Here is a 27,759-nt window from a genome sequence, read left to right as displayed (position 1 = left end):
GCTGCCTGCATTGGCGCTAGGCAGCTAAATTCAGCACCAGCACAGGGAGAAATGCAGGGCTGCACCGTATTCTTATAAATACGGTGTAGTCCTGCATTTCAGTACGGTGATGTGGACCACCACATTGAAATGCGTTAGTCTCACCTGTGATGCGTGGTACTTGACAGGCCTATTCCCCTCAACGCAGGCACCCTTGCACTATGGTGCAAGTCTACCTGCGTTGGTGCTCAGCAGCTAAATTCATCACCAGCACAGGGAGAAATGCAGGGCTGCACTATATTCTTGTAAATACGGTGCACCCCTGCATTTCAGAAGTGGAGAGGGCGGGGTTAAGCCAAAGGGGCTAATGCCATACTCCCCCCCAATTGCTTGTAAATATGCCCTTAATGTCACCAGCCTAACCTATTTTATCAAGAGGCAGAAAATCCTCTCATTTCAGAAGATACACCTCCTTAATGAAGCATCGCTCCAGGACACACACCTGTCACCTATTGAACATGATAAACTCAGAAGGGATTGGATGAGTACGGTACTACATGCCAGCAGGATCCAGACTACCCTTACACAGCCATCTACTCCTTTGGAACATAGGGAGAGTGGGTTGGACATCTTATTTCACAAATCGCTGGGGGTTTGCATACTGCGAACATTGCGGGACCCCATTGGCAGATATAAAATGTTGTCAAGGTTCAGATACCCATTGAATCTTTGTGTGTGGGCTCTATCTATGCCCCGGCGGCTGACCAAACTCCTGCTCTCTTTGGACAGCCAGGGTATTCATGAGGGGGGTCCTGGAATATGGCACCTTGACAAGTCCAGAAACCAAACGACCAGGCAGCCCCGAGACCGGTTCATCCTCTCTGACATTATTGATGATCATGCCTTGATGGATCCATGGTGATTGACGCACCTGAAGGACGCGGACTATACTTTCACCTCCTGCGTCCATTGTAAACGTTTACGCCTTGATCCTCCGAAACAGTACCTCTGATCATGATCTTCTGCTACTCAACCATAATCTTAGACTGTTGCAAACCCCTCAGGCCCATTGGCGTATGTATACAGCACAGTATAAAGCCCCTGAAGACAAGTACAGACGGTGCCAATATCTGAGCCAGTACTTTGAGGAGAACATTGGGTCCACGTCCTCTGCACAGGTGCTGTGAGCGGGCAGGAAGGCCGATGAACGATTTGGCTGCCTATAAGTGACACTGTGAAGCATAATAGTGTTGGTTGACTGACCTCATGCTTCACCTGGCTCAGACGTATAATGCATTGCTGACACCTGCTCTTCTCAAGGAGCTGCTTGGAGCCAAGTATGATCTGAACTCCGATTACACAGTGGAGGGCCAGAGGGATACACTCTGTGGACGATATAGTAGGGGGCGGTGAGTTGGCCCCCTTTGCTACTCTCATGCATGATTATGGGCTGCCACAATCGCATCACTGACGGTACCGACAGCTCATGCAGAGCCTGCCACACATGCTGGATGCTCCCTCTTACGATCTTGAGTCTGACCCAATGTTGCATTATATCCTGATGTGGAAAGGATTCAAGGACACTATGGTGGAATTGTATGTTACCACTATGGACAGCCTTTTTTCGAGCACCACTGCCACACATTATGCTGTTTGTGGGAGCAGAGGCTGTGCCTCTCACTGTCTGAGCAGGACGGACACGACCTTTGGAAAGACCATGGCAGATTCCTCCAGGTGGTCAGGTTGAAATTCAGTTATTTCAAGTTCCTACACCACTGGCACTGGACGCCGGAGTCTATAAAGCACATATGGTGGAGGATTCCAAGTGCTGGAGGTGCGGCACACCGGCCTGTGACATTTGGCATTTCCTGCGGACTGAACAGTACTTTGTGCTACTGGGCTCCGTTTGGGATACCTTGATGACCAACCTAGGGGTGGCACCGCAATTGATGGCCCGTCTGACCTTGCTTCACAAAATGTCAGTATTCCAGGATTTAACACACCACTGTAAGAGTTAGCTGGCTACGGCCTTCATGGTGGGAGTTGGCTTTTTGGTGGCGACCATGGGGCCCGGCACCCTGACATTTTTTTTTCCTGTTCCCATGTATCTTTCCCTTGTGTTCCCCCTCATCCTCCTCCCCTGATCATCTGCGGGATCTTCTGAGCCACATCACCTCTATCTAGAGGGTTTATTTCATTTATTGTTTTTCCTGTTTTCAATGTCTTCTCACAAGTTCTAGTTTACACAGTATCTTGCTGAATCGATAAACTTCCATCCCTTTTATATGCTCATTGTATATTAAAAATCAATAGAGAATTGAGGTATAAAAAAAAGACACAGAGAGTGGTGTCACTTAACATTTGACTTTGACAATACCAAAGGAAGAGACTTTACTAAATTTATAGACATTATCAGAGCACATGTAAAGTGATAAAATTACAAGCAAGTCTCACTAAAATAGACATTCAATGTAACATTCTACTGAACTGTGTGCAGTACTCATGGTGAAATATGAGAAAGGTTTTGCCACCAAATGTGGGACAGAGGGCCTGCTCTGTGCCGAGTAGTCACTTGTGAAGTTCTAGTTAATCCCCATAGTTTTGAAGAAAGGGCCTGGTTTGAGTGAGACTTCAGACCGACCTCCAAATGTGCTAGTGTCACTCGTGATGAGTGAGGCTTGAGGGCTCTGATGTATGCACCTCCGAATTAATGTCACTGTCGAGGCACTCAAGGCTGCTTGTATGACAATGCTACAAAGAGTTGAGGCACTCACTAATCAATGGTGTATTGATGACGAGAGTACTATGATATAGGGGCCTATGTGAAGGAGTAGAATATTTTCGAGTAATGAAAGGCCCCTCCCCTGTTCTTCAGACCAGGAACACCCACTCATTTCTATGATACAATGTATACTGTGTGAGAAATTTCTGGTTCATACTTGGTTGCCCTATCTTAGGAATTAATTAATTGAAAGATAAATTGCTTTATTTTTTGTCAGTGAATCTTTGTTGAGAGAGGATGGTGGTTACTGTAAACAAAACAACAAAGCCTGGAAGAGGCCGGTGTCTTAATATTTTAGGTTGTGCTCTTAAACCAGAAACTCAAAACCTAATTAGGGCCTACATTTCAGTCTTGTTCGAGGATATAAAACCGTATTAAATATAAGGAATAAGCCACAGGCACAGGAAAATTAGAAATAAGCTCCTTCAATTATCGCTTTGACACATAACCTATGCCGCACTGTCACTGATCTGGTGTATAAAACTCCATGGTATTTACCTCTATTTACTTTGCTATCTAGCACGTTGTGGATTTGAAAAACTGCAAATAAATTATTTAAAAGAATAAATAAGCTGCCCAGTTTAATTGCAAAACTGACTGAAATACTCATATATTCATTAAAATACCGATATATTCATTGAAATACAGATATATTCATTGAAATACAGATATATTCATTGAAGTACAGATTGCCACTTCCAGTTGTCACCTTTCTGTAAACACTCTCAAGTCCTTTACATCAGTGTTTTGGAAGATGCTCACCTGAAGTGAAGCTATAAATATTTTTCTACAGCAGCAGCCAAGTGTGAGGCCCTGCACTTGAACTGTCTGACCCTTTAAACCATTCCCGTCTGTGACATCTGAAATCCCATGTCTTTACAGGTATAAATGCTTGTTTGTGTGAAATGTATTCACTCCTGGAGCCTGGAGGCAGCGGTTCTGTCAGCGGCCACCAGAGGGCGGTCCTCGACTGCTGATGAAACCACTGAGCTACACATTGGCTGAAAGGGAGAAGGGTTTCCTCTTCCGGGTCAGCGGCGGCAGAGACAGCACCAGCAGCTGTGCTGACATCACTTCCGGCCTCTCCTGGTGTGTGCAGCCTGCTGCAGAGGAGGAAGGAGCCCTGTCTGGTGGGCAGTTACCTTCATCTTCAGACCCCCCAGACCCCAGATCTGCCCCCCTCAGGTCCCCAGGAGGAGGAGAGAGCCCGACAGGTTTCTGCTCAGGTAGGAGAGCTGCCAACTCACTTGGCTGCAATTTATTAATCCATGGATCAGACCCCACCCCCCCCCCCTGGCACTCACGGTGACATCAGGAGACCCCAGCTCTTCCTCCTGCTGAGCCTGAGTGGGGAGCGGAGGAGGGGAGGCCTTTCCAGGGGTGCGGAGGAGGAGAGGCCTGTCCAGGGGGGTGCATAGGAGGCAAAGCCTGTCCAGGGGTCAGAGGAGGTGAGGCCTGTCCAGGGGTGCAGAGGTGAGGCCTGTCCAGGGGTGCAGAGGAGGAGAGGAATGTCCAGGGGTGCAGAGGAGGAGAGGCCTGTCCAGGGGTGCAGAGGAGGCGAGGCCTGTCCAGGGGTACAAAGGAGGTAAGGCCTGTCCAGGGGTGCAGAGGAGGAGAGGCCTGTCCAGGAGTGCGGAGGAGGCGAGGTCTGTCCAGGGGTGCAGAGGAGGAGAGGCCTGTCCAGGGGTGCAGAGGAGGCGAGGCCTGTCCAGGGATGCAGAGGAAGAGAGGCCTGTCCAGGGGTGCAGAGGAGGCGAGGCCTGTCCAGGGGTACAAAGGAGGTAAGGCCTGTCCAGGGGTGCAGAGGAGGAGAGGCCTGTCCAGGGTAGTGGAGGAGGAGAGGCCTGTCCAGGGGTGCAGAGGTGAGGCCTGTCCAGGGGTGCAGAGGAGGAGAGGCCTGTCCAGGGGTGCAGAGGAGGCGAGGCCTGTCCAGGGATGCAGAGGGGGTGAGGCCTGTCCAGGGATGCAGAGGAAGAGAGGCCGGTCCAGGGGTGCAGAGGAGGTGAGGCCTGTCCAGGGGTGCAGAGGAGGTGAGGCCTGTCCAGGGGTACAAAGGAGGTAAGGCCTGTCCAGGGGTGCAGAGGAGGAGAGGCCTGTCCAGGGATGCAGAGGAAGAGAGGCCGGTCCAGGGGTGCAGAGGAGGTGAGGCCTGTCCAGGGGTGCAGAGGAGGTGAGGCCTGTCCAGGGGTGCAGAGGAGGTGAGGCCTGTCCAGGGGTGCAGAGGGGGTGAGGCCTGTCCAGGGATACAGAGGAAGAGAGGCCGGTCCAGGGGTGCAGAGGAGGTGAGGCCTGTCCAGGGGTGCAGAGGAGGTGAGGCCTGTCCAGGGGTACAAAGGAGGTAAGGCCTGTCCAGGGGTGGAGAGGAGGTGAGGCCTGTCCAGGGGTGCAGAGGAGGAGAGGCCTGTCCAGGGGTACAGAGGAAGAGAGGCCTGTCCAGGGGTGCAGAGGAGGTCAGGCCTGTCCAGGGGTGCAGAGGAGATGAGACCTGTCCAGGGGTATAGAGGAGGTGAGGCCTGTTCAGGGGTGCAGAGGAGGTGAGGCCTGTCCAGGGGTGCAGAGGAGGTGAGGCCTGTCCAGGGTGGTACAGAGGAGGTGAGGCTTGCCAAAGGGTGCAAAGGAGGTGAGGCATGTCCTATTCAGGGGGGGTTGCAAAGAAGGTGACACCTGTCCAGGGGTGCAGAGGTGATGAGGCCTGTGAAGCTGGTGCAGAAGAGTTGAGGCCTGTTCTGTGGGGGTGCAGAGGAGGAGAGGCCTGTCCAGGGGTGCAGAAGAGGAGAGTCATGTCCAGGGGCGCAGAGGAGGAGAGGTCTGTCCAGGGGGGCTGAGGAGGTGAAGCCTGTCCAGGGGGAGCAAAGGCGGCGAGGCCTGTCCGGGGAACAGAGGAGGTGAAGCATGTCCTGTCCAAGTGAGGCCTGCCCAGGAGTGCAGAGGAGGTGGTACCTCTCCTGCGCTGGGGGTGCAGAGTCGTTGAGGCGTGTCCAGGAGGATGCAGAGGAGTGGAGGTGTGTCGTCTTCTGGTATGAAACATGCCCTGTAGGGGTAGGAGGTGAGGCCTGTCCTGTTCTCTTGGTATGAAGAATGTGGACCGCCTCTGCTGCTGCTCTCACCGCCCAGAGAGGCTCCTTTCCAGACATATCATTTTATTTTAAGAGCTCATAATTCGAGTTTTTGAAAAGTATCCAGAGTTACCAGAGAGCCTCAGATGGCTTCTGACAAAGGCACACATCTCCTCCAAGCATGGAGTTTATTTTTTAAACCACTGTCTTTAGTAAAGTAACCAAGACTACAACCCCCAGAATGCACTTACGTATTACATGAAAGTACAGGCATGAATATTCAGGGGATCACTCTACGGAAATATTTGGTACTTCCCAGGACATCGTGGCAGAGAAGAGTAGAACAGTTCATGTGCAAGGACGTTCATTCTCAGCCTCTTTCTGCAGATTGTGAGTCCAGTGAGATCTGTGATAATATGAATCTCTCTCAAGGAGATTTCACACAGTTTTATCTATTTCAGGGAGAAATACAATGAAAAACAGGGGGCGCCTCAGTCTCTGGTATCTTTGGATCTCTGGACTGACCCTTCCCTGGTCCTGCAAGAGATGACAAACCATGTGTTTAGTCTGGCCTCTCAATGGGAGCGAGAGCTGGCTCTGTATCCTGGTCCAGCAGGTCCCGTCTCCCATCCTGGTCCTCACAAGGCCCGGCTCATGCCCTGGTCCTCACAAGGCCCCGGCTCACGTCCTGGTCCTCACAAGGCCTCAGCTCACGTCCTGGCCCTCACAAGGCCCTGGCTCACGTCCTGGTCTTCACAAGGCCCCGGCTCACGTCCTGGTCTTCACAAGGCCCCCGGCTCACGTTCTGGTTCACACAAGGCCCTGGCTCACATCCTGGTCCTCACAAGGACCTGGCTCACGTCCTGGCCCTCACAAGGCCCTGCCTCATGTCCTGGTCCTCACAAGGCCCTGGCTCACGTCCTGGTCCACACAAGGCCCCGGCTCACGTCCTGGTCCTCACAAGGCCATGGCTCACATCCTGGTCCTCACAAGGCCCCGGCTCATCGCCTGGCCTTCACAAGGCCCTGGCTCAGGTCCTGGTCTTCACAAGGCCCCCGGCTCACGTCCTGGTCTTCACAAGGCCCCCGGCTCATGTTCTGGTTCACACAAGGCCCTGGCTCACATCCTGGTCCTCACAAGGCCCCGGCTCACGTTCTGGTCCTCACAAGGCCATGGCTCACGTCCTGGCCCTCACAAGGCCCTGCCTCATGTCCTGGTCCTCACAAGGCCATGGCTCACGTCCTGGTCCTCACAAGGCCCCGGCTCACGTCCTGACCTTCACAAGGCCCTGGCTCACGTCCTGGTCTTCACAAGGCCCCCGGCTCACGTCCTGGTCTTCACAAGGCCCCCGGCTCACGTTCTGGTTCACACAAGGCCCTGGCTCACATCCTGGTCCTCACAAGGCCCTGGCTCACGTTCTGGTCCTCACAAGGCCATGGCTCACTTCCTGGTCCTCACAAGGCCCTGACTCATGTCCTGATCCTCACAAGGCCTCGGCTCACATCCTGGTCCTCACAAGGCCCTGCCTCATGTCCTGGTCCTCACAAGGCCATGGCTCACGTCCTGGTCCTCACAAGGCTCCGGCTCACGTCCTGGTCCTCACAAGGCCCCAGCTCATGTCCTGGTCCTCATAAGGCCCTGGCTCACGTCCTGGTCCTCACAAGGTCACGGGCCACGTCCTGGTCCACCAGACCCCAGCTCAGGTCCTGGTCTACCAGGCCCACGCTCACGTCCTGGTCCTCACAAGGCCCCGGCTCATATCCTGGTCCTCCAGGCCTCGGTTCACGTCCTGGTCCTCACAAGGCCCTGGCTCACATCCTGGTCCACCAGGCCCCAGCTCACGTCCTGGTTTACCAGGCTCCAGCTCACGTCCTGGTCCTCACAAGGCCCCGGCTCATGTCCTGGTCCTCACAAGGCCCTGGGTCATGTCGTGGTCCACCAGACCCTGGCTCACGTCCCGGTCTACCAGGCCCATGCTTATGTCCTGGTCTTCACAAGGCCCGGCTCGCGTCCTGGTCCACCAGGCTCCAGCTCACATCCTGTTCCAACAGGCCCCGGCTCATGTCCTGGTCCACACAAGGCCCTGGCTCACGTCCTGGTCCTCACAAGGTCCCAGCTCACATCCTGGTCCTCACAAGGCCCCAGCTCACTTCCTGGTCCTCACAAGGCCCCAGCTCACGTCCTGGTCTTCACAAGGCACCGGCTCACATCCTGGTCCGTCAGGCCCCGGCTCACATCCTGGTCCTCACAAGGCCCTGGCTCACGTCCTGGTCCTCACAAGGCCCTGGCTCACGTCATGGTCCTCACAAGGCCCTGGCTCATGTCCTGGTCCTCACTAGACCCCAGCTCACGTCCTGGTCCTCACAAGGCCCTGGCTCACGTCCTGGTCCTCACAAGGCCCTGGTTCACGTGCTGGTCCATACCAGGCTCAGACTCACGTCCTGGTTCTCACAAGGCCCTGGCTCAAGTCCTGGTCCTCACAAGGCCCTGGCTCAAGTTTTGGTCCTCACAAGGCAATGGCTCATGTCCTGGTCCTCACAAGACACTGGCTCACGTCCTGGTCCACCAGACCCCTGCACACATCCTCATCCTCACAAGGCCCTGGATTACGTCCCGGTCCTCCCAAGGCCCCGGCTCATGTCCTGGTCCTCCCATGGCATTGGCTCACATCCTGGTCCTCACAAGGCCTTGGCTCACGTCCTGGTCCTCACAAGGCCCCGCCTCACGTCCTGGTCCACCATGCCCCGGCTCACGTACTGGTCCATACCAGGCCAAGGCTCACGTCCTGATCCTCACAAGGTCCTGGCTCACGTCCTGTCCACCAGGCCCTGGCACATATCCTCATCCTCACAAGGCCCAGGCTCATTTTCTGGTCTTTACAAGGCCCCAGCCCACGTCCTGGTCCTCACAAGGCCCCGGGTCACATCTTGGTCTTCACCAGGCCCTGATCACATCCTCATCCTCACTAGACTCTGTCTCACATCCAGGTCCTCATCAGACTCCGGCTCACATCCTTGTACTCACTAGACTCCGGCTCACGTCCTGGTCCTCACCAGGCTCCGACACATGTCCTGGTCCTCACAAGGCCCTGGATTACGTCCCGGTCCTCCCAAGGCCCCGGCTCATGTCCTGGTCCTCCCATGGCCCCGGCTCATGTCCTGGTCCTCACAAGGCCCCGGCTCACGTCCTGGTCCTCACAAGCCCCTGACTCACGTCCTGGTCCTCAACAGGCCCTGATCACATCCTCTTCCTCACTAGACTCCATCTCACGTCCAGGTCCTCACCAGGCCAAGCCGGAGAGGGAGATCAATTGGTTGTTGGCCCACAATGCCACCTCAAACAGGAAGCAGACATATGCAAATCAGCTTTAGACCTCTTCCAATAGGGCAGTCCAGCCTGAAGAGCCAATCCAGATCCTTTCTGAACCGGAACACAATCAACCCAAGACCGGTTTCAGCCTATCTGGACCTTGACTGTAGGGTGCGGCTTCACTCCAGTGGTGCAGCGAGCACGGGACCCACATCTGGGCTCTGACTGTATGGTGCGACTTGATTCCAGCAGTGCAGCGAGCACGGAACACACACATGGGCACACCTGGCGTATTTATGAATAAGCAAAATGATGGGTGGGATGTTTGAGTTCATTCCGGTCTCTGGTAATTACTCTGGGACACATCCAAGCCCAACCTTCTTGTTCTTGCCCTCCGTTGCACCCCAGCGTGCAGCCAATCAGAGTGTTTTAGACAACATTACTTCCAGATGTCTGCTCCAGTAGTCACAGCAGTTCTAACTCTAAGGATCGGCCTGTCACTCGGCTCCCGATGTTCACAGAAGTAACTGAGGCCACCGTGAACAAGCAACTCACCAAATACCTTGAGTCCCACCAACTTCTGCACAAAGTCCATCCAGGGCTCCAACAGAGCTAAAGCCACGTGGGATATTAGAGACATTATGTATGGGGGTGGGGAGGTGGGGCTCTGATCTGATTAGATCTATCAGAAGCCTATGACACCATCTCCCACTCCACATTACTACAGAGATTGCAGATGGTGGGTCTTTGGGTAAAGTGCCTGCTTGGTTCTTATCCTTTTTGAAAGATGCCAAGACCCAAGCGGTGGCATCAGCTAACTTCAGGTCAACCCCTAAGACAATTCCCCCTCCCCCGGCTGGTTTTGAGCCCCAATCTTTTCAATCTTTACATGGCCCACTTGGCCAGCCTGATCGAGTCATTCAGTATCACCTCTACTCGATGATACACAGATCATTAGATTAGAAGAAAATACACCTGATCGAGTCATTTGATAAATGATATCACCTCTACTCGATGATATACAAATCATTAGATTAGAAGAAAATACGCCTGATGGAGCCATTCAATATCACCTCTACTCGAAAATACACAAATCATTGGTTTAGAATTAAATACAGATAAAATGCTCACTAAGTTCAGGAGCTGCCGCCAGGAAGTCGCTGATTGGATGAGCTCAAACTCTTTGGCGCTAAACAGTGGAAAAACGGAAATAGTGGTATTTGGGACCGGAGCCTCATGGCACAAGGGTGGCAGCCGGTGTCTTTGGGAGCTCTGTCTACCCCATTCCATCAGGTCAGCAAACTGGGAGTTTGGGTGGATTCGCATCTGTTCCTAAAAGGATACATTAAAATCACCTGCTCTACAGGCTTCTGACTGCTGAAAGTTATCAGAAAAATACTTCTATTAATCCCTGCTTTATCTAGGAGGGACCTGGTAATGGTTCTGATCCTATTGAGAATGAATTCCTGCATCACCTTATACGTAGGCATATCTGAATATTGCCTACATAGATTGTTGCTGCTACAAAGACAGCAGTTGGGCTTGTTCTGAGGTTTATAAAATCAAGGTCGATCTCCAACAAACTGGTCAAATTGCAACCGCTTCCTGTCCTGAAAAGATGTCAATATAAAGGACTGTATGTCATGAATGCTCTTCAATCAGGGGATTCATTCTTATATGTCCTCGCCTTTTGCCTGGTATCAGCTGGCCAAGTGGTGAGAGCCAATCATGCTTTGCTGCGTAAAGTCTCTAAGTTTATAAAAATCAGAATAGATGGCTGCTCTCTGCCTGTGGTGACTGCAGGTATCTGGAATGAAATGCCCTCCCACCTGCCCTGTGCGCCCAAGAAAACATGAGTTCTTTCAGGAAACAAATCAAACCTTTCTGTTCATGTTCAGGGGCTGTGGGATTTTGATACTTATGTGCTTATACTAGCACTAGGACACTTCTTTCCCGAACTAGTTGCTCAGAGCTATATTAATTTGCTCTCACATCCAGTCATAAGCCATCGATCTCTGGGCAACAGATTGTTGCAGCTATAGACACCCTAGGAGGACGAAAGGCTTTGGGATCTGAAGGTCAGGTGTGGAGTTTTACAAATCTTAGAAATAAATACTGGATGCATATCTGCTGGATATGTATGCCGAGTGTTGGACTTGGCCCTTCTGGCAGGTTTACCCCTGAACTTTTTGCCTTTTAGTGTTACATAATTATAATGATTTCTGGTCTTTGCGCACTTTAGCACTGTGGCACAGTGTAAAGTGCGTGCGCTCTCTGAGTGCGTGTGTGAGGTTGACCTGCCCTCCCATAGGAATGCATGGGGAATGTATGTGTCCATGTTAGTTCCTGATGCGTGGGGAGTGCAGGTGCGAGTTTGGTTTGTGCGGACTCGTGTGATTAAATGCTGCGCGAGGATGTGTGTGGCATAAATGTGTCTAGTGTGGAAGTGCCACTTCTAGAACTTGGCATACCTGTGTAATTTATGTCTGGCGTGTGATTGGCTGGAGCTGGCTGGTGAGCCTGGCTCCAGGAGTCAGGATGGGTCTGCCCCAGTGGTGAGTGGAGAGATTAGCATGCTGATGTGAGGGAGGAGTGCACCTGGGACCTGAATAGGGCTGGGCTTCCCCACACAATGCTGGCTCCGCCCCCAGTGGTGCGACTGATGATCCTAGCCTGGCCAGTGAATAGGGAGAGGGGCTGAGAAAAACAAAGTGCTCCAAAACCAGCTGCGACTGGTTTTTCCCCCACCCTACAGACACAGACAAAGGGATTTCTCTGTATAAAAAGGGGCGGTGTCCTCTTGTAAAAGGTTCTTGTGCTCAACTTGAATCTACCAGGGGCGTGCTGCTGCTGGGGCCCTGGGGAATGCTTGCCCTCCTGGGCCCTGCCCAGCCCCTGGATGCCTGGAGGACCCTTCTACTTCCTGAATCCTGACAGAGGGGTCCTGGCTGATAGTGGGGCCCAGGAGGGACCGCCATGGGGGCTGTCTCCTTGCTGGAGTGCCCTGTGTGCTGGCCCCTGGGACCTACATGCCCCCCTGACCTCCAGGACCTTTTTCCTTGCTGTTGCCATTGCCCCAGGACTTGATGTTACCTGTTGGCGCCCTGGGAGCGCTGGGCTCCTTTCCCCTGTGGCCCTGTGTGAGGGAATCCCGAGCGTAGGGATTCCCCCTGTAGCCCCTTCATCGCAGGTGCCCACCCTGCATTATGCCCGTTGCAATATTTTTTTAATAAGGGTGCCTCCCCTTTTCAGATGCGCCTTAGCGGGTGCCTACCCCGCTTCTACGTTTATTTCCTTCACCGAGGGTGCCCACCCCTCATTTTATGCCCCTTAGTTTCACCTCCGCGGCACCGGGAAGGAAAATGCCTCCCAAACCGGAAGTCAGGCAGCCGGGCGCCCGAAGCGGTGTGGGACTTTCACTTGCTTCAAGGAAGTCCCGCCCGCTGCCGCACTAAAATTAGCTGCCCGGGGCCGCTGCTGAGAAGAAGGAAGAAAAGCCGGCCAAGTCATGGCCTCCCCGCGGCCCAGGGCTCCCAGGAGTGAGGGAGAGCCCCGGGGCCACCAGCAATGCCGCACCAGTGTTGCGGGGCTCCCGTGCAGAGGAGGGAGCCCTGGTGATAGAGAGCCCTGCCGGCCACCCTTAAAGAAGAGCAGAGAAGCCCCACGGAGACGCTGCCTCCTTGAGCAACCGGTGAGTGCAAATGTCTCGGTGGGCCCCCCCTGTCAGTGGTAGAGCGGCCCCGGATAACAGCGGGCCGCTCAACTGTTCTCCCGCATGTTGGTAGTTAGAGCCTAGAAGGCTCCTGGGGGCATTTTGTACCTCGAGCCCAGGAGGCTGTACCACCTTGGGGGCATTGTTAGTTCGAGCCTTCGGGCTCCAACGTCTCTGGGCATTACGGGAGGTAGAGCGGCCCCGGCTGGCAGCGGGCTGCTCCCCCCAGTCAGCATGAAGGTCCCCGAGCCCAGATGGCTCCCACGAGGCCCCATTATTTTTCAGAGCCTAGAGGGCTCCTGGGGGCACATTGTTTTAGAGCGTAGAGGCCTCCACCGATGGGCAAGTGTTGGCTTGGAGCCTAGAGGGCTCCAGCCTTTGGGCAGTTTTGGTTCCGGAGGGCTAGTGAGAGCCCATGCCGCAGTTCGTTCCCCAGCTGCCCAGCAAGTAGTGGGCAGCTGCACCGTTTAGGCTCTTTCCTTCCTAGGGACATGTGTTCTCTTGACTGAGGAGTGAGGCCCACTCCTTTCCCCTACTTTGGCCTTCCTCAGCTGTGCAGCACTTAGTGCCAGCTGCAGCATTTAGGCCCTGCTCTTGTCCCCAGCTGCCCAGCAAGTAGTGGGCAGCTGCTACGTTTAGGTTCTGGCGCAGTGGTGCAACCTGGACTTTGATGTGAGTTATGTGCTACATGTGATTTCTGCGCTAAATGTGATTTATATGCTATTATGATTCATGCGCTAATGCTTTGGGTGTTAGGAAATGTGCTGTGTGTAGTATGTTTTGCGCACCCTGTGTTCTGACACCTCTGAATGTGTTTTTATGCATCATGTGTGAAGCTTCTGGCCTATACCCCTAAATGTATTTTCATGCTTAGGTGGTTGTTTTATCTAGTATCGTTATGCTAGTGAGTTCATGGTGCCCTGCGTGATACTTTCCTAAGGTAGTCAGGGTTGCGTAGGTGGTACTTACCTTTTACCAGTAGTTACTGGTTGTGTGCTACATTTACTATTTGGTGCTACAAGCGTTCTAGGTTCTAAGTGCTATGTTCTAAAAGTGTTACTTCTACAAAGTGCTAATTCTACAAATGCTAGTTCTAAAAGTGCTTATTCCTGACAGTGGTCCATGTGGCCCTGTCCCATGTATATAATCCCTTGTAAATATTGCCGGTGCTAGTTGGCACAATTTACATCCTGTGATTATGATTCTGATGTGTTCTGATAATACAAAGGCTATTTTTATATAACCTTATGTGGAGTTCCTTTTGTGGGGGGCCTGGGATGTTGTTACTGGTGGGTGAGTGCGCAAATGCTTTACACATCGCCTCTGAGATAAGTCTGACTGCTCGTGCCATGCTACCAAGGGGGTGAGCAGGGGTTATCTTGGCGGGTGACTTCCTTGCCCTGACTAGAATGGTGGTTTTTGCCTGGCTTTGGCGCAAGCCTTAGCCAACCAGAAATTCCCATTTCTAACACCGAGGCATTAAAGGGTGCTGTGACGCTGCTGTCTATAAGTGACACAATCATATCAGCGCTCCCCAAGCTTGGGACAGACCGGGCTAAGTGTATCTCTTATCGCTCTCTGTCACTGCTTCACTGTGACAATAAATTCCTGCCTGAGGTGATGCAACTCGGCTATCCCTCCTACGAGAGAGAATAGTCTCCCTGGTACAGTTGGGATTTGTCCCACATAAATCCACAGCGGTTCATCTAAGGGCGGTATTCGCAGTGCTGCATCGGGAAAACGCACACATGAAGGCTGGTGATGCCGATAAGGCATTTGACTCCCTGGAACAGTCTTTTATGATCGAGACGTTTAGGCGCCTTGGTATGTCAGGGAGTTTGAGATCACATAGGAAGCTGATGGAGACACAGCCTATGGCCTGAGTTTACGTAAACGGGCTCAACTCAGACGCCATTCAGATGGCCTGGGGCACTGGGCTGGAGCGCCCCCTGTCACCCGTTCTTTATACCAGGAATGAACCCTTAGGCCCGTGAACTCCAGGAGAGGCATACCCTACCCACACTGGGCGGAGACCTTTTAGAAACTGAAACCAAAAAGAAAACATGTCTTTATAAATTGACAGGTTTATAGTCACAGTGGCCAGGCCTGGATGTGCGTTGAGAGTTGTGAAGGTCAGACGACGGAACTTCAAAGTTCAATTGTTCGAAATCCTTAAAGTTAAAGGTTTTCTGGACAGGTCCACAGTCCTCTGGAGATCTGATCTTTATTGAAGAGTAGAAAATAAAATGTCCTCTTGGAGTCAAAAATATCACCAAATAGGTATAGCCACCATTCAATCCACTCTACTCAATCACATCTACACAAGATCCGTTAATTACACATATATACCACCAAGAAACAAATTCCACATAATAGCTTTAATATAAAAAAATACAACTCATGTTATTGTGTTTTTACTTAAAAAGTAGATTATATATGTGACTCCCTATAAACAGTTCTAATTTTAATCCCCCAGTACAAAATATAATTTGGCGCACTAAAACACTTCAGATAAAAATACATGAGGTACTGGCATCAGTGCGGGGTTAATGTGCTGAGAAGTTTGATACCAAACTTCCCAGGTTTCAGTGTAGCCATTATGGTGTGGAGTTCGTAATGACAATCTCCCAGCACCATATACTCTTAATGTCAGCACTGTAATTTCAATGCCTAAGAATGGACTTGGCCACTGTAGGGGTACAGGGCTCATTCACCTGTACCCTCACCACTGGCATGGTACACCTAGCTGGAGGGGTGCAGGGCTCATTCACCTGTACCCTCACCACTGTATAGTACACCTAGCTGGAGGGGTGCAGGGCTGATTCACCTGTACCCTCACCACTGGCATAGTACACTTAGCTGGAGGGGTGCAGGGCTCATTCACCTGTACCCTCACCACTGGCATAGTACACCTAGCTGGAGGGGTGCAGGGCTCATTCACCCGTACCCTCACCACTGGTATAGTACACCTAGCTGGAGGGGTGCAGGGCTCATTCACCTGTACCCTCACCACTGGTACAGTACACCTAGCTGGAGGGGTGCAGGGCTCATTCACCTGTACCCTCACCACTGGTACAGTACACCTAGCTGGAGGGGTGCAGGGCTCATTCACCTGTACCCGCACCACTGGTATAGTACACCTAGCTGGAGGGGTGCAGGGCTCATTCACCTGTACCCTCACCACTGGTATAGTACACCTAGCTGGAGGGGTACAGGGCCCATTCACCTGTACCCTCACCACTGGCATAGTACACCTAGCTGGAGGGGTACAGGGCCCATTCACCTGTACCCTCACCACTGGTATAGTACACCTAGCTGGAGGGGTGCAGGGCTCATTCACCTGTACCCTCACCACTGGTATAGTACACCTAGCTGGAGGGGTACAGGGCTCATTCACCTGTACCCTGACCACTGGCATAGTACACCTAGCTGGAGGGGTGCAGGGCTCATTCACCTGTACCCTCACCACTGGTATAGTACACCTAGCTGGAGGGGTGCAGGGCTCATTCACCTGTACCCTCACCACTAGTATAGTACACCTAGCTGGAGGGGTACAGGGCTCATTCACCCGTACCCTCACCACTGGTATAGTACACCTAGCTGGAGGGGTGCAGGGCTCATTCACCTGTACCCTCACCACTGGTATAGTACACCTAGCTGGAGGGGTGCAGGGCTCATTCACCTGTACCCTCACCACTGGTACAGTACACCTAGCTGGAGGGGTGCAGGGCTCATTAACCCGTACCCTCACCACTGGTACAGTACACCTAGCTGGAGGGGTGCAGGGCTCATTCACCTGTACCCTCACCACTGGTACAGTACACCTAGCTGGAGAGGTGCAGGGCTCATTCACCTGTACCCTCACCACTGGTATAGTACACCTAGCTGGAGGGGTGCAGGGCTCATTCACCTGTACCCTCACCACTGGTATAGTACACCTAGCTGGAGGGGTACAGGGCCCATTCATCTGTACCCTTACAACTGGTATAGTACACCTAGCTGGAGGGGTGCAGGGCTCATTCACCTGTACCCTCACCACTGGTATAGTACACCTAGCTGGAGGGGTGCAGGGCTCATTCACCTGTACCCTCACCACTGGTACAGTACACCTAGCTGGAGGGGTACAGGGCCCATTCACCTGTACCCTCACAACTGGTATAGTACACCTAGCTGGAGGGGTACAGGGCTCATTCACCTGTACCCTCACCACTGGCATGGTACACCTAGCTGGAGGGGTGCAGGGCTCATTCGCCTGTACCCTCACCACTGGTATAGTACACCTAGCTGGAGGGGTACAGGGCTCATTCACCTGTACCCTCACCACTGGTACAGTACACCTAGCTGGAGGGGTACAGGGCTCATTCACCTGTACCCTGACCACTGGCATAGTACACCTAGCTGGAGGGGTGCAGGGCTCATTCACCTGTACCCTCACCACTGGTATAGTACACCTAGCTGGAGGGGTGCAGGGCTCATTCACCTGTACCCTCACCACTGGTATAGTACACCTAGCTGGAGGGGTGCAGGGCTCATTCACCTGTACCCTCACCACTGGTATAGTACACCTAGCTGGAGGGGTGCAGGGCTCATTCACCTGTACCCTCATCACTGGTATAGTACACCTAGCTGGAGGGGTGCAGGGCTCATTCACCTGTACCCTCACCACTGGTACAGTACACCTAGCTGGAGGGGTGCAGGGCTCATTCACCTGTACCCTCACCACTGGTACAGTACACCTAGCTGGAGGGGTACAGGGCTCATTCACCTGTACCCTGACCACTGGCACAGTACACCTAGCTGGAGGGGTGCAGGGCTCATTCACCTGTACCCTCACCACTGGCATAGTACACCTAGCTGGAGGGGTACAGGGCTCATTCACCTGTACCCTGACCACTGGCATAGTACACCTAGCTGGAGGGGTGCAGGGCTCATTCACCTGTACCCTCACCACTGGCATAGTACACCTAGCTGGAGGGGTGCAGGTCTCATTCACCTGTACCCTCACCACTGGTATAGTACTCCTAGCTGGAGGGGTGCAGGGCTCATTCACCTGTACCCTCACCACTGGTATAGTACACCTAGCTGGAGGGGTGCAGGGCTCATTCACCTTACCCTCACCACTGGTATAGTACACCTAGCTGAAGGGGTACAGGGCCCATTCACCTGTACCCTCACAACTGGTATAGTACACCTAGCTGGAGGGGTGCAGGGCTCATTCACCTGTACCCTCACCACTGGTATAGTACACCTAGCTGAAGGGGTGCAGGGCTCATTCACCTGTACCCTCACCACTGGCACAGTACACCTAGCTGAAGGGGTGCAGGGCTCATTCACCTGTACCCTCACCACTGGTACAGTACACCTAGCCGGAGGGGTGCAGGGCTCATTCACCTGTACCCTCGCCACTGGTATAGTACACCTAGCTGGAGGGGTACAGGGCTCATTCACCCGTACCCTCGCCACTGGCATAGTACACCTAGCTGGAGGGGTACAGGGCTCATTCACCCGTATCCTCACCACTGGTATAGTACACCTAGCAGGAGGGGTACAGGGCCCATTCACCTGTACCCTCACCACTGGTATAGTACACCTAGCTGGAGGGGTGCAGGGCTCATTCACCTGTACCCTCACCACTGGTATAGTACACCTAGCTGGAGGGGTGCAGGGCTCATTCACCTGTACCCTCACCACTGGTATAGTACACCTAGCTGGAGGGGTACAGGGCCCATTCACCTGTACCCTCACCACTGGTATAGTACACCTAGCTGGAGGGGTGCAGGGCTCATTCACCTGTACCCTCACCACTGGTATAGTACACCTAGCTGGAGGGGTGCAGGGCTCATTCACCTGTACCCTCACCACTGGTATAGTACACCTAGCTGGAGGGGTGCAGGGCTCATTCACCCGTACCCTCACCACTGGTATAGTACACCTAGCTGGAGGGGTGCAGGGCTCATTCACCTGTACCCTCACCACTGGCATAGTACACCTAGCTGGAGGGGTGCAGGGCTCATTCACCTGTACCCTCACCACTGGTATAGTACACCTAGCTGGAGGGGTACAGGGCCCATTCACCTGTACCCTCACCACTGGCATAGTACACCTAGCTGGAGGGGTACAGGGCTCATTCACCTGTACCCTTACCACTGGTATAGTACACCTAGCTGGAGGGGTGCAGGGCTCATTCACCTGTACCCTCACCACTGGTATAGTACACCTAGCTGGAGGGGTACAGGGCCCATTCACCTGTACCCTCCCCACTGGTATAGTACACCTAGCTGGAGGGGTGCAGGGCTCATTCACCTGTACCCTCACCACTGGTATAGTACACCTAGCTGGAGGGGTGGCTGATCTAGGCCAGGGCAGTGTTTTGTAGGCATGGCTCACAGGGATGTGTGCCATGTTGACTCTTCACTTTGTTCTGCATCAAAACACGCAGCCTGCAAAGGCAGTGTGTGTGTGTCTAGAGGTACCGGGCCTCTAAGGGTGGCACAATAAGTGCTGCAGCCCTTTGAGTCCTTCTCTGGTCACAGTGCCTTGGGTACCTGTGGTACCATTTACCAGGGGCTGACATGTGGCCAGAGATGCCAATTGGGTTAGTTTTGGGGAAATAACACAGGCCCTGGGAACCTGATTGGCAGGGTACCAGGGCACATCAAGTCAAATTGCATCAGTGGTCTGGAAAAAAGTGGGGGGGTTACTATAACAGAAACCCCCTTTCCTACAGGTAGTCTTTGAACAAAATGTGGAGATGCATACCATGCGTTCTAACTTGTCATTTGCTGGTCTATTTTCCAGAAGGGTCTCTCTTGGACTCCACCAAGCACGTTTCATCGTATTTTCAGCAACTTGTTTGGGTATGCGCGTTCCTTTAATTTGTGCACAAGAATTTCTGCATTCATGAAATAATCACTTTTACCTGAGCAATTCCCTCTTATTCGGAGAAATTGGCGCTAAGGCAACTTGTCACGTAAACTGCGTAGATGATGAATAGTGTAATGCAGGGCATTGTTCCTAACCCTTGATTTGGTAAACAATGTAGTTCATAATCGGCCATTGTGGCCAAAGACTGCTACATCTAAAGATTTGATAGATGACTGGCTACTGGACACACAGAATTGTATATCTACTAATCTGGCATTCAAGCATTCAATAAACACATTCAAAATATCATCTTGTCCATCCCAAATGCAAAAAATGTGATCAATAAACCGAAACCATTTGTGGATATGATGCACAAATGGATTGCTATCATAGGTAAATTTCTCCTGAAATTTGGCCATGAATAACACGGCCAGCTCTGGGGCAAAGGGACAGACCATCGCTGTCCCTTTCATTTCCTCTCCATGGGCAGCTCACTGGTGTGACAGTGTCTCCATGAAGACACATTGAGATGTCTGCCCCAGAAGTCATGGCGGAAGGTCGAGTAGTCGCGGGGGAAGGATCTCCTTCTTGGGTCTGAGGTGCTGGTGTTATCGCAGAAGTGCAACAACGGTAGAGTCAGCAGTGGTTGTCTGCATCTTCCCCTCTGCGGTCTCCGAATCAGCTTTTTTTATTTAGCAGTTGACACTGGCAAGTGAGACACAACCTCTACACAGACTTGCTCCGTCAGGGAGACTGGGGGACCCCGGGCACTTCACAGGACTTCTCGGCACTCTGCCACATTTCCTCTGTTCCTTCGGGGCCGTCCCTCACAACGTGCTCTGCTGCTGGTCCTCCTCAAAGGGCAGGGAGACTTCTTCCAGACAAAGCTCTCTCCTCCTCCCTCTCATCAGACAGGCAGCTCACAGGGCCACTGCTCAGGCAATAGTTTCATCCCGGAAGACTTGCAGAAACCAGGCAATGTGCCCTCGCCTACGGGGGAGTCACTATCAGTGATACTTATCTTGAAACAGCAGCTCTTCATGTCGGGCAGTAAAGCAACTTGAGTTACAACAAAGCCCATATGATTGCGACCCACTTTTCTGTAGTATTTTCAGACCCTGAATGCTTATTCCCTGTCTGGGTTTACTGGTTTCCCTGGTTGCATTTCATCATCCATTTTCTTCTGCTGCACAAACAAGGACTTTGTGCAGGGTGATTGCTGCTCACAGCAGGTAGTGATGATGATGCCTCCATGTGGGAATACTTACAACATGAGCACAGAAAGTGTGAACCTTCTAAAAGGCGGTCCTGACTCCATCCCTCCACCCTTGTGTCCATAGTTACACCCTTCTCGTCTGGATTGCTGACAATATTGCCCATCTTGTGCCATGTTAGATGATGGTCAATCGAACATGGATGTAACTGGTAACAATATACTTACCCATTTGAAACACTATAGAGCCCTGCTACCTTATATTATAAATACACGTCTCGAAATTCAAACGGGGATGCCAATGCGAGGTCTGGTCATGACACGTGAATGGAACTTTACCCAATGCCCTGTATGCATCGCAGCCGCCCTCTGACAAGTAAAGTGACCAGTTCAGCTGGTGACCTCTAAGAACATGGTACACTGCTACCACTACTCACTGTACATAGCCAGGGACACAGACCGTAGTCTTTGCCCCACCAACAGAGTGGTTGTAGTGTCCGTCAATGTCCCCAGAGCCAGGCTCTGGGTCTTCGGGTCAATTTTGGGCCTATTCATGCAGTGCAATCAAAGTATCTTCTGCCTGCTGAGGCCAAAATGAAATCAGGATACCAGAGTCACTTGCAGTTCCGTCTCTCAAGGCAAGGGTGCACTGGCTTTGGCCGAGGTGGGGGAAAGGGTGACCAAGCAGGGCTTAGCCAGTCTATATTGTTGTCTTCCCCTAATATAATTAGCCTCTGATATTTCATTTATTTATGTTAACCTTCATTTATAAAATTACAAAAAAATGCAGCAGAACTTTGAGCTGTATGAGGGTCCTACCAATCAGGGAGGAGTGGGAGGAATTGTAATATAATGTACACATCTAAAATGAAAAGAAAATGCAAGTTAAACTATTCTGTATGAAGTGGTCAGTTGCGTAGTGTTACAATTTCTGATGCCTTCATCTCAAACTGAAGGGTCGCTAATTTGAATCCTGGTTGGTGCACTAGGGAATAGTGACTTGTATATTTACAGTGCTATGACAGCCCTGCCTGTGAGAGACAGCACTTTGAATAGGAAAGCCAATAGTTTAAAGAAAGAATTAAACAAAATATAAAATACGCTACACAAATTATAGGATGGGCTGGAGAGAGTATAAGATCAGTTGCGCTTTATTTGCAAAAAGGTAGAACGTGTAAATGCTTACTGTGCTATCAGATGTTAAATTTTTAGTATCTGCAATCATACTGTAGCTAGTGTTGACCTTTTTTTTAGGTTGCATGCAGCCTACATAGAGAAAATGGCCCTGCCGGGGCGCTCTCCGCTGCGCCTAACCAATCACAAAGCGTTGTGATTGGATTAGGGGAGAAGGAAGAAGGAGGCTGCCTAAAAGGGCGCCAGGACTCCGGAGCAAGCAGGAGCTGAGGCGGAGGCGCGTGATGCGGTCCCGGAGGAAGCAGGTACGTTTTTTTATTTTATATAGATAAGATACTGATAGATTACCCCCCGGCGTGAACTCACCCGCTTTGCCGTCCGCGACTGTTTACATGACCGCATGGGATCCGATTAAATGTTCCTACCATAAATGCTTCATCTTCCTAAAATTATGGAACCCTATCATTGAAAACAATTAGGCTATAGATCAACAGCAGGGGTCCTCTTTGATTGACAGTGCATGGTAGCACTGTTTGCATAAATTTGCGTATTAATATGTCAAGGTTCTTACGCATAGTGTCACCATCGTTTCTCAGGCCGACAAAACCAAAAGCGTTCTCTGTTAACAAGCAAGATGCTATCACGGTTTTCCAGCGTACCTTATCCTCCAACGCATTTTGTAGAGAAGGCTTGTGCAGTGGCGTAACGAAAGTTGAAGGGGCAAGGTTCACCGAGGGGCCCCCCTCCAGGTTTAATCTGGAGCTCTCCGGCGTGAGTACAGTACTGAGGGGGCTGCGGGGGATGTGGGGGCCTGTGTTACGTCCCTGGGCTTGTGTCTTTGCTAACTATTCAGGAACTTTCATAACCGTATAGCCACGTAACAGTTGAGCTGAAAAAGACACTGGGATAAAAAGAAGATGGCGTTTTCCCAAGTGGAGTATTGGTTAATAAAGATAGTCTGTGAGACTCAAACCCGGTGCACATAAAGCCGCCCACCCAGGGTAGACGATACGGTTGTATCAATGTCTAGTGCAGTTATCTGCATCAACAACGTTCTTTACTAAGCTCTCAACTGTGGATAACCGTTAGCATCCTAAATCCCGCAGTCTCTGCACTGTAAAACCGAGCAAAACAAATCAAACTTGAATACAATATACATAGCATGTGCATATTTACTGATCTGTTGTGTCCTGCAAACGCTGTTCCATTCTGATGACAGGCTTTTTAGGAGTCATAGGAGGGATGAGTGCTGAAGTGCCTGGCCTGGCCTGCAAGAACTCTCTGCCTGTTTTCTGCTTCCCGCCGATCTGCTTGTGTTCCTGCTTGGAAATCGGCATCTCTCCTGACACAATATATTATCTGCCGTTTCAAAGATGCTGCCATGTTTATGTTGATAATATCTTAATAGCCTCCCCTGCTTGGGAATACGATCTAAATGACCCGTCCTCCAGTCCACCCTGCCAGGGCCGTATCTGTGGACCACGGATTGTCTTCCCTGCAGTGTTGTCGACCAGATGCCAGACAAGCAGGAGGCATCTCACACTCTCACTGCCTGTTATGTGTGGCTCAGTTCTTAATCTTTACGATAGTGAACTTTATTATTCTTTTCCTGCTAACAAGCTGTGTGGCTAAACTCTCATTCACAGAGGCTGCAGAGGCACCAGAAGTCCTCTGCGGGGCTTCCCGAAGAGGAACACATAACCATGGGGTCAGGCCACTTTTATCTTGGCTGTTTCCAGGTGTAGTCGCAGCAGGAAATGTACGAAAGCAGTGGGAATCGTGAAGGTTAGTCATGAATACGAGTGTTTTCACTCCCCATCTCGTGCAAAGTGCCAGTGGGTGGGTCAGTTCAAGACTTAGGGCCAGATGTAGGTAATCCAGATTTACCGATTCTAAAATACCGAATTTTACCGATTCGGAATTTTAGAATCGGTAAATGGGATGTTGGTATTCATTTGGTAAGTATTACCGGATCGGTAAGATTCGGTAAATACAATACTGATTCGGTAAAAGGGGGAACACATTGAAGGGTGGCAGGGTGTCACTTTGACATCCTGTTGCACCCCTGAATAGTGTATGGGTGCATATGTGGCACACATACATGCCCTAAGGGCATTTATGTCTGCCACATGGCACTGTAATAATTTGCAAAAAATTGCTTCTTTTGGGTTTTTGATATTTACCACCAACTTGTAGTTGGTGGTAAATAACAAATCCTAAAATGGGAAAAGCACTCATTTGAGCGCTCCCTACATTAAGGTTTCGTTAATTTACCAAATCGGTATTTAAGAATTCGGTAATTCACCGATTCCTTAAATTACCGATTCGGTAAATTATCGAATCCTTAAATTAGGCCCCTACATCTGAAAAGCCTAATACCGGTCGGTAACGGACGAAATTCTGTAATTTCGGCCATTACCGACCATTAGGCTACCTACATCTGGCCCTTTTTTTTTAACCTAGCTACCTCATTACTCTTGGCATTCGCCCTTCTTTCAACAGACATGTATTGGAGCTGGCTGCGTGCTTAAAAGAATCACACCACAGGCTGCGTACGTACATAAGAATCATAAGTGTTTGTTTTATTAAACATCATTTTGATCTGCTATTGTGTTGTACACAATGTGACGAGTTCATTTTTTTTAAATCGGGGCTGCATTGTAACAGGCGTTACCAAACCAGAAACAACCATTGTCTGCAATTGTTTAAGCAGTTCTTAGTTCATTAATTATTAACTTCTTTCGAGTGGTTGATGTATTCAACTTTGGTCTGTGAAATATAAAACGTGTGTTTGTAACTGCCTCGCAATGACGTCGGGAATAACACCAATTCATCAGAAAAACTATTCATTCATTGGCTACGATTTTGTTTCCTCACACCGAGGCTCATCTAAAAGGTGAGTGAATGGAAACTGTCAGGCCTTGTTTTTTTAAAATCATGTTTTTAAAATATTTTCTTTTGTTTGATATGGCTCTGTCTTTGAATTTGCCCCCATGCTTGTCTATGCACGCAGGAAGCCATGAAAATGGACTCTACGGGTATCACTTGTTGTGATGTAGTATGTGGGATCTGTCTCTGTGTAGCGTGTGGTAGCAGCAGAAGACCTTATCCTAATGTAGGGTGGGTGTGGTCTGTCCGTGTTTTGGTGCAGGGCATCAGTAGGAATGATGAATATGAGGCAGGAGTCCGAATAGTGGGATTACACTCTCAAATTTGCTTGAAAATGCACCATTTGCACCCTACGTAGGTGGTTCAGTCTCGCTCGGTCGCCACAGTGAAGTACAACAATTGTTTTATGCCTCACCACTTTCAAATGTCACCTGCCGCCACTGAGAGAAAGCCCAGGTACCTCTAGTTTTGAAAAGCGTCCTGCAAGGGATGTTCAGATTCAGTGGTTGAATTAAACCTTGGAACAGCACTTGTAGTGTTGACTTCTGGAGACTTGTCGTGTGTGCTGAATGCGGTAGAACTGTCTCAATGCTCTACAGACTCTACAAATCCAGACTCTCCTTCATCTCAGAGCTCGAGCTCTGTGGCATGACCAGTAGAACTGCAATAAAGAAGATGACCTAGACCAGTTCTACCTCGCCCGACCTTTGAACTGATCATTGAGGAAAGAAGCCCTTGCCTGGAAAGCAGATCTACACAAGGCACAGCTAATAGAAGACCTTGCGTGGGAGAAAGATCTGCACAAGGCACAGCTGATAGATGACCAGCCAGGAAGGAAGATCTGCACAAGGCTCAGCTGACAGAAGCCCTGCCTGGAAGGAAGATCCGCATAAGGCACAGCTGACAGAAGACCCTGCCTGGGAGAAAGATCTGCACGAGACTCAGCTGACAGAAGCCCCTGCCAGGAAGGAAGATCTGCATAAGGCACAGCTGACAGAAGTCCTGCCTGAGAGGAAGATATGCACAAGGTGCAGCTGACAGAAGACCCTGCCTGGAAGGAAGATCTGCACAAGGTGCAGCTGACACAAGCCCCTGCCTGGAAGGAAGATCTGCACAAGGCACAGCTGACAGACGTCCTGCCTGGAAGTAAGATCTGCACAAGGCACAGCGGACAGAAGTCCTGCCTGGAAGGAAGATCTGCACAAGGTGCAGCTGACAGATGTCCTGCCTGGAAGGAAGATTCACACAAGGTGCAGCTGACAGAAGCCCCTGCCTGGAAGGAAGATCTGCACAAGGAGCAGCTGACAGAAGCCCTGCCTGGAAGGAAGATCTGCACAGGACGCAGCTGACAGAAGCCCCTACATCAAAAGAAGATCCGCACAAGGCACAGCTGACAGAAGTCCTGCTTGGAAGGAAGATCTGTACAAGGTGCAGCTGACGGAAGTCCTGCCTGGAAGGAAGATTCGCACAAGGCGCAGCTGACAGAACCCCCTGCCTGGAAGGAAGATCCGCACAAGGCGCAGCTGACAGAAGTGCGTCCTCGGAGGAAGATCTGCACAAGGCGCAGCTGACAGAAGTCCTGCCTGGAAGGAAGATCTGTACAAGGTGCAGCTGACAGAACCCCCTGCCTGGAAGGAAGATTTGCACAAGGTGCCGCTGAGAGAAGCCCCTGCCTGGAAGGAAGATCCGCACAAGGCGCAGCTGACAGAAGTGCGGCCTGGGAGGAAGATCTGCACAAGGCACAGCTGATTGAAGTCCACCCTGGAAGGAAGATCCGCACAAGGCGCAGCTGACAGAAGTCTAGCCAGGGAGGAAGATCTGCACAAGGCACAGCTGACAGAAGTCTGGCCTGGGAGAAAGATATGCACAAGGCGCAGCTGACAGAAGCCCCTGCCTGGAAGGAAGATCTGCACAAGACGCGGCTGACAGAAGTTCTGCCTAGAAAGGAAATCTGCACAAGGGGCAGCTGACAGAAGGGCTGCCTGGAAAGGAAGATCTGCACAAGGCGCTGCTGACAGAAGTTCTTCCTGGCGGTGACCTCAAAGTAGTGAGAGACCCACAAACCACAAGATCCTTCGAGCCCAGCTAGCCACACTGGGCGCAATGTACATCAAAGGCCTGATTTAGATTTCAGCGGATGGTTTATTCCATCACAAATGTGACAGGTATCCTGCCCGCCCCATTAAAAATGCATTACATCCTGTGGCAATCATAATAAAGCAGACAGGATATATGTCACGTTTTTATAATGCCTTGGAGTAGTTCACAGAGTTTTACTCTTGCAGAACTCCACGAAACTCCACACTCTGCGGACTTCCGCAAGTGGCAGAGTTTGTTAAATTGCACTGCTCTCACTGATCTTTAGTGCCAGGAGTTTGTCCCGCATTGTAAAATCAGCATGAACGGCACTACGCGTCATGCCACAGGGCGCTGCTGCTTTCTGCAGCTCGAATTAACATTCTAATTGAGTGGCCGCTTCATCAACGAGAATAGCAGATTTTACACTCAAGTGGTCGCGACCTACCGCAATGAGCAATCTCGCCAGGAGGACGTCTAGCGCATTATATTTTCTCACAAGCGCTCGCCACCTTACCGTTGGTGAACCGCTTGAGACATAAAACACAGTTCTGCATCACTTTGTGGAGGTTTTTGGAACTCCGCACCTGTGGCTAAAACATCGCAAGCTCCCCCGGCAGAGTGGAATTCTTCCACCACCCCTAGTTTTGAGGCAATAATCTGTTGGACAAACTCCTAACTGGGCCCTATGTCTGCAATAAGTGTTGTAGAAGAAGTGAGATTCATGGCCTTGTGACTATCAGGC

The 27,759-nt window shown here is 51.3% G+C and overlaps 1 protein-coding gene across 1 annotated transcript in view; it reads left to right on the top strand.

Moving 5' to 3' along the window:
- The first annotated feature begins 3,856 nt into the window (after positions 1-3,856).
- The window catches only part of LOC144805864 (uncharacterized), a 30,254-nt gene continuing 6,351 nt past the window's right edge, over positions 3,857-27,759 (top strand). The window contains exons 1-2 of the mRNA XM_078672343.1: positions 3,857-3,987; positions 22,170-22,354. The gene's annotated coding sequence lies outside the window, so the exon portion shown is untranslated. The remainder of the gene's footprint in view (positions 3,988-22,169; positions 22,355-27,759) is intronic.

This window comes from Lissotriton helveticus (genome assembly GCF_964261635.1).
Source record: "Lissotriton helveticus chromosome 1_1 unlocalized genomic scaffold, aLisHel1.1 SUPER_1_unloc_3, whole genome shotgun sequence".
Taxonomy (NCBI): Eukaryota; Metazoa; Chordata; class Amphibia; order Caudata; family Salamandridae; genus Lissotriton; species Lissotriton helveticus.
Note: the sequence above shows the minus strand (reverse complement) of the source record. Positions and strands in the feature narration are given on the sequence as shown.